Here is a 13,120-nt window from a genome sequence, read left to right as displayed (position 1 = left end):
TACTCCTTGGAGGGAAAGTTATGACCAACCTAGATAGCATATTCAAAAGCAGAGATATTACTTTGCTGACTAAGGTCTGTCTAGTCCAGGCTATGGTTTTTCAAGTGGTCATGTATGGATGTGAGAGTTGGACTGTGAAGAAAGCTGAGCGCCGAAGAATTGATGCTTTTGAAGTGTGGTGTTGGAGAAGACTCTTGAGAGTCCCTTGGACTGCAAGGAGATCCAGCCAGTCCATTCTAAAGGAGATCAGCCCTGGGACTTCTTTGGAAGGACTGATGCTAAAGCTGAAACTCCAGTACTTTGGCCACCTCATGCGAAGAGTTAACTCATTGGAAAAAGCCCTGATGCTGGGAGGGATTGGGGGCAGGAGGAGAAGGGGACGACAGAGGATGAGATGGCTGGATGGCATCACTGACTTGATGGACATGAATTTGAGTGAACTCCGGGAGTTGGTGATGCACAGGGAGGCTTGGCGTGCTGCAATTCATGGGGTCACAGAGTCGGACACTACTGAGTGACTGAACTGAACTGAACTGAAGATAAAATGAATAAAAGTAACAAGTCACCAAATCAGATGGTTAGTATGAAAAAGTATTGGTTACTCTCTTCCTCTGGGTATAAATTGCAAGGTGAATGCCAAGCAGAATTTAAGATCCCAACCCCCCATGACTGGGTTCAAATCCCAGCTCTGCTACTTAAACCTGTGTGACCTTGACCAGTTGACCTTTCTGTGCCTGTGAAAATGGGGACAGTGAGGACATAGTTCATTGGCTGCTGGGAGGAACAAATGAATCAGAGCAGAGCTTGACCTGCAGTGAGCACGACGCGTGTGACCTCTTGTAACTGTTGTGTCCACAGCAATCCCGCTGCAGCCCAAGGCCTCAGGGCCCCTTTCTCAGCTGACAGAACCTATGAGCTGTAACCTGAGGTCTTTTCTGGAGCCAGGCTGGGAGGGTGAGGATTCATCGCAGTTGGTCGTTTCAGGGTCTGCATCTAACCAAGGGTGGGGAGCTCAACTGAAGCCCATGCTCTCACCTCCACTCTAACCAGTGTGTGTTTCCATAAATCCCCCCAGTGTTTTGTCTGGAGGGAGAGTAAGCTTCCTCAGGCCACAAAGCTCTCCAAAACAATCCATCTGGACAACCAGGCTGCTCATGGGGTGGGGGTCCCTCAGGGCTCCTCCCCTCCCTGCATTGACCCCAACAAGCCTTAGGGCCAATGACAGGCTCTTAGCACGACGACCAAGGGAAGTCACTCCCCTGGTCCCAGCTGCAGCCTGCCTGCCCCTCGGGCTCCTGGCTGCCTACTGCTGCCCACAGCGTGCCATCCCTCAGGCCACCAGGTGACTGCAGTGGTCCATGTCCATGCTGAGCTGGGGCCAGCTGCCCGTCAGCCCAGACCACTGCCCCTGGTTACACTCTTGTTTCTAGTCTGGGACCACTTCTTATGCAAATCTCTTAAAACAAAAAGAGCTTGTTCTTTCTGGTGCTTTGGGCAGAAGGAAGCACTACCAGAATATTCTATTCCTTGAACCTGTCAGAGTCTAACACAGTCTGAGGTCCTTTCATCATCTCTCTTATTCTCTGCCCCCTCCCCATAGGACCCTGATATCCAAGCTTTCTCCTCCACCCACCCCAAACTCAGTTTAAGCTTTGTTCTAATGTAAACCAGACTTGCTCAAATATAGGCACATAAACACACCGTTTTCTGTGTCTTTAAGCAAATAGGGCAGCGCAAGCACCAGTCCATTCGTAGGAAGTCATAACTTTGTATCGAAACATGACTGATGTTATGGGTAGATTATTATGGCTCTATTTGGATGGATGGATCACAGGTGAGTCTTTCTTCAAGGCTGCCTTTCACCAGGCCCCCCTCTGTGCCCAGCCCCTGACATCATTGTCTCTGACCCTAACACTAACCTGGAAGGGTTATTATTATCCCTTGTCTACACATTAGGAACCAGAACGTCAGCGGGGCTAGAGCCCAGGACTTCCCAGCCCGGGAACCACTGAGCAGGCCTGGCCTCCAGCCTCTGCCAGCCAGGCCCTGCCCTTCCTGCGACTGCACCTCGGGCCAGGCTCCTGTGGCTTCCAAACAGCAAGGGAGCCTCAGCCTGGTCGCTGTCTTCCAGCCTTTCCTTCCCTTAGAGGACAGATGCTAACTCACATAGAGAGGATTCTTATTGCAAATCCACCCCCCGTTCCATAGACTCCAGTGAGTCCGGGTGCAGTTAGACCGAACCACTAGGTCCTACCAGCTTTCCTGCGGCCTGAGCTCTTCTTCCAGGACGACAGGTCCTGGATGGGGGTCCGTCAGGCAGAATAATTCCAGCCTCCACTGAGGACCCCACGGTGGGCAGAGCTGGGACTGACTGGCAGGGCAGAATCTGCACCCCTCTCCCTCTGTCCCAGCCCCAAATCTCAGGGGATGGGAATCCTGGCTCCTCTCCTTTCAAGGAAGCCTGATCCTTTGGAAGGAGCTTGGGCTGGGAGTCAGGGAGCCTGGGGTCACCTTCCAGGCCAGGCTGCACCACTGCTCTGGCTGCCCTAAGCCTCAGCTCATGGTGAATGAGGGCATCTAGAAGGTCCTGGAGCTTTCCCCGATTCATATGAAAGACCCAGCCCCTCACATCTCCTGCCAGAGTGACTCTCAGGCTGATTCCACCTGCAAGTCAGCCTTAGAGAGAGATGGTCCAAGGGCTCTACCTGGTGGTCGCTCACAGCCAGACAGGCAGCCCCACCCAGCAGTTTCCAAGTTTCATAAAAATCATAACTCAGCAGGTCAGGACCCTGACACTGGGAGAAGTGCAGGAGAGAACCCTGAGAATTCAGTCTGCCCGCCGTCTCACACCTGGTTCCTGGGTGTCAGTGGTGGGAATGGGAGCCGCTGTCAGTATAAAACTGTCTGAGAAGCACTGGCATTGCTGTCAGATGGGACTAGATTTCAATCCCTTGAGTTCTTCACTCAGCCCTGTAGTGGGCTGCTTAGGACTCGTCCTGCAGGGCTGTGTCCTCTCTCTGCATGAATAGGCAGCCAAGGTAGATGGGGGTGAGGCTGGACCAGTGAGAAGAGCCCCCTGGTGGTGCTCAGCCCTTAGGCCAATGGCTCATCCGTGGCTGCACATCTCAATGGCCTGATGTGGGCAGTGCTTCTCAAAGTGTGGTCCCTGGACCAGCAGCAAGGCATCAACAGGAAATTTTGGGGAATGCAGATTCCTAGGTTCCCCCACCAAGACCTGCTGAATCAGAAACTGGATGGCCCCAGCAGCCCCCAGGTGATGCTGAACCTGGTGCAGTGAGAGAACGCTGTGCTGTGCTCACGTACCAGGGGATGCTGAGGAGACACCTTATGCGATTTGAATGTCATATGCATTGGAATCACCTCTGGAGGTCAAAACACTAACCAGTGCCTGCCACACCCCCACTCCCCCACCCCAGAGACCCTTGACTTTGTAGCAGAGGGCAGCGGCTCTCCTAAACTGGCCTGTGGTCTACAGAATAGTCATCAGTTATTGTCACTTGGTGGCTGCTCGAGCTATGACAGGCATGGTGCTGTGGGCTCTGTATGGATCATCTCACAAGAACCCTATGAGTTGTTAGATTCTCTTGATTAACAAATGGAGAAACTGAGGCACAGAGAGGTTGAGTAACTCAGCCTAGGTTACACAGCTACTACATGGCAGGATTCCAAACTGGTTACCTCAGACTCCAGAGTCCACCACCTTTTCTTCCTCATTTTACAAATGAGAGGGATGAGGTGCTGAAGGTCACCAGGGGGCACCCATCACTCCTCCTGCACCTTTGCCTGAAAGCTCCCCAGTGCTGGGACACCAATATCAAGATGGGCTGAATCGACCTCTGAGCTGGGGGTCGCCCCCAGGAAATAATGCCTCCCTCCTGGGCATAGACACAACTGGAAAAGGGAGGGGGAGCCAGGGGTATTAATGAAGTCACCAGGGCTACTCCTGGCCCCACAGGATTCAAGATGTTGAGGAAATTGACACTCACCCCCATCCCAACTCAATTGTTCATTGCCCTCTCAGTGCTGGGCAGTGTCCACTGACCCCCAGCTCAGAGAGAGGAAATGAAAAGACAAGAGGAGGATCTGGAGGAGTAGAGAGCATATGTGGAGGTGGTTGAGTTGCTAAGTCGTGTTCTACCCTTGCAACCCCATGGACTGTAGCCTGCCAGGCTCCTCTGTCCATGGGATTCTCCAGGCAAGAATACTGGAGTGGGGTGCCATTTCCTTCTCCAGAGGATCTTCCTGACCCAGGAATCAAACCTGGGTCTCCTGCACAGCAGGCAGATTCTTTACCAACTGAGCTACAAGGGAAGTTGGGACCATATGGAGCCATTTTAATGCTAAAAACGCACTTTTCAAAAGCAAGAGAGTTGCTGTTCTGAAAAGAAAAAGGCCTCAAGTCCTTGGGGAGGTGCTGCACTCCACCAGGCAGGCAGCCCTCACTGCTACTGAGTTCTCCTGGAGATCCAGTAGAGCTCCATGGTTGCTCTGGCATCTTCTGCCGAGTCATCCTGTAGACATAGGACTGAGAGGGGACAGAGGGCTGAATCCAGGCCCATGCGACCCGGGCCTTCCCTGCTCACATCCTGAGTCCAGGGCTGAAGTGGGTCAGGGATGAGTCTCCCAGGCCCCTGATACCCTGGACTCGGCAGGTGTCTGAAACAGGCCAGGCTTCACCCATGAGCCCAGGGCTCAGGCAGGGCCAGGCAAGGAATCCAGGTCCTGAGGCCAGGTGTGCCTTCCAGGGGCTCCCATCTGCTGGGTGGGGGCGGGGCACTGCAGACTTGGCCTCAGACCCAGAGGGGCTGGAGTAGGTCTCACAGGAGCCCAGGGGCTGGGCAATGGGGACAGAGATGTTTCTAGAGTGCTCCTTGCTCAGTACATTGAGAACAGGGCTCTTCAGTGAATCCAGGAGCTGATACTTTGTCCTGGGTCCCTGGTGCCACAGGCCCGGCATAGGGACCTCTGGAATTTGGGAGATACACAAACTCAGGTCCATCCCCTGCCTCCTGCACATTCCGGCTTCCCAGACAAGCCCCCCGACTCCTCAGACTGGGGCTTGGTCTCTCCCCTTCCAAGGGCCCCCTCTCCTGCCTTCTTCACTAAGACACACCTCCATCCTCCACTCAGATCTGGTGTCCTGTCTGCCCCCGCCCTCCATCCCTGCTCAGGATACCTGCCCTCCCCTCTGTGGACACTCCCCACAGATGTGCTAATGGTCAGGTCATGGGCCTCCTCCTCTTCAACCAAGAGTTTCTCAAGGATGAACCGAACTTTGTTTACCTGGATCCTCAGCCTCTGATCCAGAGCAGATGATTCATAAACATCCACTGAACTGGAAGGGTCTACAACTGGCTATAACTCCTCATGTCCAGCGTGCCTCCCTGGGCCCTTCCATCCAAATGAGCTCCCAGCCACCAGCACACACTTGCCCCCACTTGGGGCTTTGAGGGGCCTGCTCATTCAATGACTCTGAGCTCAAGATCCCTTCCTCTCTTTTTGGAATGCCCCTCATTGCATACTGCAACTTTCCTACCTGGGGGGAAATCCCAGAGGCTTCTCTGTGAGTAAATGTTAGTTCCCTGGTTACATCTCATCATTACATTCCCACTGAATCCCAAATACTCTATGTGGTGCCCAAGGCTGTGAATGCCTGTCCCTGCCAAATTCTGCACCGCCCCCACCCCCCGCGTCTCTCTATCTTTCTCTCCCATAAACATTGCTCAAACTGCTTGCATCTGACAGGATCCAGACTGTGTGCTCTTTATGAGAATCTAATGCCTGATTATCTGAAGTGGAGCTGAGGTAGTGATGCTAACACTGGAGAGCGGCTGTCACCGCCTCCCATCACCCCCAGTGGCACTGTCTATTCGTAAGAAAACAAGCTCAGGTCTCCCACTGCTTCTGCATTATGCTGAGTTGCATAATTATTTCTTTATGTATCACAATGCAATAATTATAGAAAGAAAATGTGCAATAAATGCAATGTACTTCAATCATCCCGAAACCACCGCCTTCCCTCCTGTATGTGGAAAAATCATCTTCCACATAACAGGTCTCTGGTGCCAAAAAGTTTAGGGACCGATGCTCCAGAGGACTCGCTTGTCTATCTGGGGACCTCTGGCATTCGAGAGATCCACAAGGGGAGCCCTGAGTATGAGCCCAGGCCTCTGCTCACCCACACCTGAGGGAAAGGTGGTGCAGGAATCACCTGACTTACTCCTCCAAGGCCACTTTCTGCCCTGAGCTCTGTGGATCCACTGATGTCCTGGTTTTAGGAGGTCTATAGAGCCCTGATAGTGAGTGCAACATTTCCAGGGTATGTGCATGCATATTTCTGGGATAGTCATATTCTCAAAGAGATTTTTGTGTCAGAAAAGCTTAAGAGTTTCCAAGGGGTTCTCTCATACCTTCTGAAAAAGTAGGGTCTCCTAATATTGCTGAACCAAACCGAGTAAGTGAGCAAGTGTGGATCTGAGACTCTCTTTGTGTTTTCCATCTGGAATAGTGACTTCCCTTGGCATCAGGAGAAGCTCATTCAGGAAAACCTTGCAGCTTCTCTCAGCATTTAATTTCCCCAGATTGTCTCCTTCTCAAACCACAGCATCAGAGCATCTCTGAGTGGAGAGAACACTTTAGGATTTCAGTTCAGCTCTCTACCTTATACCCAGCCCTGATCTCATCACTTTGTTCATAGTAATGCTTCTCAAGGCCCACTTGACTTCACACTCCAGCGTGTCCAGCTCTAGGTGAGTGACCACACCATCGTGTCTATCTGTGTCATTAAGACTTTTTTCGTATAGCTCTTCTGTGTATTCTTGCCACCTCTTCTTAATCTCTTCGGCTTATGTTAGGTCTTACCATTTCTGTCCGTTATTGCGCCCATCCTTGCATGAAATGCTCCCTTGATCTCTTCAATTTTCTTGAAAGAAATCTCTAGTCTTTGCATTTCATTGTTTTCCTCTGTTTCTTCCCATTGTACATTTAAGAAGACCTTTTTATTGCTCCTTGTTATTCCCTGGAACTCTGCATTCAGTTGGGTGTATCTTTTCCTTTCTCTTTTGCCTTTTGCTTCTCTTCTTTCCTCAGCTATCTGTAAAGTCTCCTCAGACAACCGCTTTGCCTGTTTGCATTTCTTTTTCTTTCAGATGATTTTGGTCACTGCCTCCTGTACAGTGTTACGAACTTCCATGCATAGTTCTTCAGGCACTCTGTCTATCAGGTCTAATCCCTTGAATCCATTCATCACCCGCACTGTATAATCATAAGGGATTTTATTTAGTTCATACCTGAATGGCCTCATGGTTTTCCCTACTTGTCTTCAATCTGAGCCTGAATTTTCTGATAAGGAGCTGATGATTTGAGCCCCAGTCAACTCCAGGTCTTGTTTGCATAGAGCTTCTCAGTCTTCAGCTGCAAAGAACATAATCGATCTGATTTCAGTATTGACCATTTGGTGATGTTCATATGTAGAGTCATCTCTTGTGTTGTTGGAAAATGGTGTTTGCTATGACCTGTGTGTTTTCTGGACAAAACTGTTAGCCTTTGCCCTGCTTCATTTTGTACTCCAAGGCCAAATTGCCTTGGCCTCTTGTCCTGGGTGTCTGTTGACTTCCTAGTTTTACATTCCAATCCCCTATGATGAAAAGGGCATCTTCTTTTGGTGTTAGTTCTAGATGTTGTATGTCTTCATGGAACTGGTCAACTTCAGCTTCTTCAGTATCAAGGCCTGGGGCATAGTCTTGGATTACTGTGATGTTGAATGGCTTGCCTTGGAAATGAACCAAGATCATTCTATTGTTTTTGAGATTGCACCCAAGTACTGCATTTTGGACTCTTCTGTAAATTAGTAAGATAAAGTAAAACATCTTAAGAAGTTTGGTCGATTTTTAATTGTGTTGTCTATTATTAAGTTGTAGAATTTCTGTCTATTTTCTAGATACTAGAGATGAATAACACACTTTTTGTCACATTTTTAAAAAAGTTTCCAGAAATGCTTGCCTAACTCCTACTCAAGAGCATGATGATCACATCGATCCCAGGACCCCTTTCTATATCCTGTGTCCCCCAGTGTCTGGGACTCACAAGGGAGGATCCACTGATCTAGAGAAGGGGGGTCAGTCCAAACACCCATAGGAGCCAGGAGAGAAGGAAATAAGTAAAGGGGATGGAGAGGACTAAGGCCCCTGGAGAGGACCAGCTGCACCTGTTGGGGTTGGTAGAAAAGCAAGATGCTGTGTGCATGACATGGTCTCATGTTTAAAAAACAGGAAAGAAAAAAGACACAGATATGCTCTACAAATATGTGTGCATGTCTGTACACACATGTCTACATATGATGTCAGAGCATGTGAAAGGTGTTGAAGGCTCTAATGAGGTTGAGGACATGGATACTCCCTGGATGGAGGCATGGACGCTCCTGTGAGCAGGCAGGCAGCCTGGCCATGCCCAAGAGGGAAAACTGGGACACTTGAGGTCACCATTTGTTGTTCAGTCGCTCAGTCATGTCCAACTCTTTGTGACCCCATGGACTGCAGCATGCCAAGCTTCCCTGTCCTTCACTATCTCCTGGAGCTTGCTCAAACTCCTATCCATTGAGTTGGTGAGTTGTCCCCTTCTCCTGCCTTCCATCTTTCTCAGCATCAGGGTCTTTTCTAATGAGACAACTCTTTGTATCAGGTGGCCAGAGTATTGGAGCTTCAGCTTTAGCATCAGTCCTTCCAATGAATATTCAGAATTGATTTCCTTTAGGATTGACTGGTTTGATCTCCTTGCAGTCCAAGGAACTCTCAAGAGTCTTCTCCAACACCACAGTTCAAAAGCATCAATTCTTCAGCATTCAGCCTGCATTATGGTCCAACTCTCACATCCATACATGATTACTGGAAAAACCGTCAGTTCAGTTGCTCAGTCGTGTCCGACTCTTTGTGACCCCATGGACTTCAGCACGCCAGGCTTCCCTGTCCATCACCAACTCCCAGAGCTTGCTCAAATCATGTCCATCGAGTCAGTGATGCCATCCAACCATCTCATCCTCTGTCATCCCCTTCTTCTCCAGCCTTCAATCTTTCCCAGCATTAGGGTCTTTTCCAATGAATCAGTTCTTCATATCAGGTGGCCAAAGTACTGGAGTTTCAGCTTCAGCATCAGTCCTTCCATGGAAAAACCATAGCTTTGACTATATTGACCTTTGTTGGCAAAATAATGTCTCTGCTTTTTAATACACTGTCTAGGTTTGTCATAGCTTTTCTTCCAAGGAGCAAACGTCTTTTAATTTCGTGGCTGCAGTCATCATCTGCAGTTATTTTGGAGCCCAAGAAAACAAAACGTCTTTTAATTTAGTTCTTTTAAAATAGTTCTGCTTTGTGTCATTACACATGAGAAGAAGAAAATATAGAAAATACTAAGCAAAGATGAGAGTGAAAGTCAGTATAAAGGGCATAGAGCTGATTTTATGAGACTTGTAAAGGATCTGGAAAACTGGATTTTCATATGCAATGAAAAAACCGTGAATCTACCAAACACTTCAGGAAGAAATAAAACTGATTCTACACCATCTTTTCCTGAAAACACTGTGAAGGAAAACCAAACAAATCCCTGAGCCATTTCCAGGACACACAGGTTTGCAAGCCCTGATCTGGAACAAATCAAGCTTGCATGTGCTTATGCCCAGAGTGGGGCCAGGGCGATATGGGTTCTCTTTGAGGGGGAGGGGAAGGGGAACAGGTAGCTGGCATCCCAGCTATGGTTCCAGTGTGTTCAGGTGCCAGGTCCTCTATAAACCCTTCATATAGCTTCATTCATTCAGCCCATTGCACACGTGAGAAAACTGAGGCTCTGTAAGGTAACTTACCAGCTTCCTCCACACCCCACAGCCTCATTCAACTCTGAGTTTCCATCTCACCTCCTCCTTCCTTCTTTTGTCCTGACCTTGACCTTCCTGGCTCACCGTCTTCCAGTCCACACACCTGGCTGCTGGGCAGGCAGGGCTCAGCCACATCCAGACTGTGCTCTGACAGAGGCACCATGTCCAGGCTCACAGATTCGAGTGGAGGAGGGTCTGCTGGGGAGAGTCAGGCAAACCTGCTTTCCACGTGGGGGAACTGAGGCCCAGAGAGGGCACAGGCCTTATCCAGGGTCACACAGCTAGAAACCCCATGCCTCTTCTTCTCCAGTGCCTCCCTCTGTGCCATTAAATGGATCCAAAGACTCCCCATCAGCATCAGACACAGCATCTTTGTTCATTTCCAACCTCTTCTTCCCAGCTTGAAAGCTGCTCACCAGTCTCCCAGGCCAGGAAAATCCTCGCTCAGGTAGGAGTACTTCTAGATCTTTCCAGGCTCATACCTGGATGGCAGCTTTGGAACTTAAGAGCCCAACATTATGTTAATTTATTCTGTGGTTCCTCCATGAGGCTCCACCTTGAATCATGCTGGGTTGGGGTTTCCCTGCCCCAGTGGGGAAAAGTCACGTGTGAAGGCAAAATTGAGGGCAGGGATTCAAATAGTTCCTACTTCCTGTGTCATCTTGTCCCTGTGGCCTTGCTCTTACCACATGGCTCCTCCCTGTTCACCCCTGGAGCTGCCCTCCTCCGGGTGGGGCTGTGTCGCCTCAGATGGCAGCTCCTTCTAGCGATGCTGCAGGAAGGACAGGCAGCGACAAGTATGTCTTCAGGTTGCTGTGGAAGGAGGCAGTGATCCTGAAGGTGTGTCCTGGGTCCCAGAGCACCAAGATTTGGTCCTGGGCTCCCACCTGCGGGCCTGCTGACATGCTGGGCTGTAGAGGAAAGTGCTCACACCCACAGCTTTGGGATTTTTATCTGAAGTTCTCTCTTCTTAGGGTTTTGACCTTAGGGAAGACATTTAAGTCCCCCAGTCTGTTTCCTCATCAATAAATGGAGTTAGCAGAACAATCCACAGTCCTTTTTTTTTTTTTTTTTGTAATCCTTGGGGCTAGATAAGCTCCAGAATTCAAGATTTTTCAGCTCCAGACAGATGACATGGTGTATCTACTCTACATGACATCACACCCCACTGGGGTCTGAGAGCACCTTGTAATCATACACATTAGTGTTTCTGAAACCAAACGCTTTGAACATTCACGCTAAGGGAAATAAATAGAGATCATAAATTCTCTAATATCTGTTCAGGTATAATTTTACTACTAAATAATTTTAAAAAAATTTGTTTTCAATGTTGAGAGACTTCAAGGGATGGGTTTGCAGATAAGGACCATCCTACCCTGTGTTTCTGTAGATAATGCCACACAAGTTCAGAGAGATCCAAAATGTTGGTGGATTGTGGCCAGACCTGAGCCAGCTGTGAGGTTTGGGATAAGACAAGTCTCCTGACAAGGCCAAGGCTGATGGGTGGCGAGAACCATTCTGGAGCGGCTGTGCTGTTACCCACGTGTCTGAGCCATTGGTTCCAACTCCACAGATCCTGAACCTCAGCCGTCACAGGGCCCTGAGCCTTCTCCAGGCATCTGACTTAACCCTCCTCCAGAGCTAGATCTTTCTCTGATGGGTCATCAGTGAAGACCACGGCCACACTGGTGACTGTGACCTGCCAGATTTCACAACACCATGCCCACCAGGGCGACATCCCCAGAAAAGGATGAATGGGGCAAGGTGTGCTGCCTCTGCCACCTGCCGCAGCTCTGCTCCCCCGGCATGGCCTTCTCCCTGCTGGCCGACATGGGCATCTGGAGAGGAGTCATAGGTGACTGGTCCATGTCCATCTGGTGCATCTGTTTCGCTGTGACCCTCATCATCTCTATTGTTGAGTTCTGTGATCTCCCGTCCTGGTTTCCTTTCTACTGATATGATTTCCCCATTACCTAAGCCTGCTACGCCACCCTCGTCTGCCTCTCGGCCTCCATCATCTACTCCACTGCATATGTCTGGTTCCTGCCTTATGGTCCTTCCCGGGACCGGGCCATCACCACCACTGCCTTCTCCTGCGTTGCATCTGTGTTTATGCCTTGGATGTGGCCTTCGCATGGAACTAGTATGATCTCGATGGTATCATCTGCTACGTGCACACCATGCCAGGCCTGCTGAAGGTGCTGGTGTCATCTTTGCCTTCATCAGTAGCCCCTCCCTGGACCTGCACCCTGCTGTGCACCACATGGCCCTGGTGTGGTGTGTGGCCGTGTACTCCATCTGCTTCATCCTGGGAGCTGTGGTCCTCCTGCTGAAACTGAGTGAACGGGAATGTAGACTGTGCATCCCGTAGCCCATTTTCCAGCTTGTGCTCACCTTGTTCTCCATCCTCCTCTACATCAGCACTGTGATCCTCTGGCCTCTCTACCAGTTCAATGAGGAGTTCGGGGGGCAGTCCCAGCGGTCCAGTGTCGTGAGCTGCAGTGGTGAGCTCGCCTACGACATGTGCCTCTAAGATCACCTGCTGGCTGTGGCCATCCTGACAGCCATCAGCCTGCTGATGTGCATGGTCGACCTGGGGTACTGGGCCCACCAGGTTTCTGTAGGGACTGAGGATGTCTCCAGTGCTCCTGATTCTTCCCAGTCCTATCATCCTATGACTTCCTTTTCCTGGTTCCCCTCTCTCCCTCCTCACATCCTTCCCCATTCATCTCACTCTCTTTATGTTTCCTTCCCTGTTTCTGCTGTGTCTCCTTCTTTTGTTGCCCACATCCTGTTTTGCCTTTCTCTTGCTTCTCTCATCTTTTCTACATTTTCTGTTTTTTTCCCCGCTTTCATTCAACCTTCTCATCTCCTGTGTCCAGACCACCTCTCCCCATCTTCCTTCTTCTGATCCATCAGGACCTGAAACTCCTTCCTTCTCTGTGCTCCGCCCCCTCCCACCTCCTAAGGTGCTGACTCCACAGCACACAGCCTTCTGTGCAGCTGTTCACACTCTGAGCCTCCGGAAAGGCCTCATTGCCAAAGCGTGTCTGTACCCCTGGTGGTGTCTTAGTTGATGGTATCGGTGGGTGGGGGTTGGAGGTGTGGGGGTGGGTAGCTAGGGAATGAACCCCTCTTTATCCATTCCTCCACTGATGAACATTTAGGCTACTTCCATGTCTTGGCTATTGCAAACAGCGCTACAATGAACATTGGGGTGCATGTATCTTTCCA

General features: G+C 50.0%; 1 pseudogene; it reads left to right on the top strand.

Annotated features, from left to right (window-relative positions):
* Positions 11,606 to 12,812, top strand: LOC102183550 (annotated as a pseudogene).

Source organism: Capra hircus, chromosome 21 (genome assembly GCF_001704415.2).
Source record: "Capra hircus breed San Clemente chromosome 21, ASM170441v1, whole genome shotgun sequence".
NCBI lineage: Eukaryota > Metazoa > Chordata > Mammalia > Artiodactyla > Bovidae > Capra > Capra hircus.
This window is presented reverse-complemented; position numbering and strand designations above follow the sequence as displayed.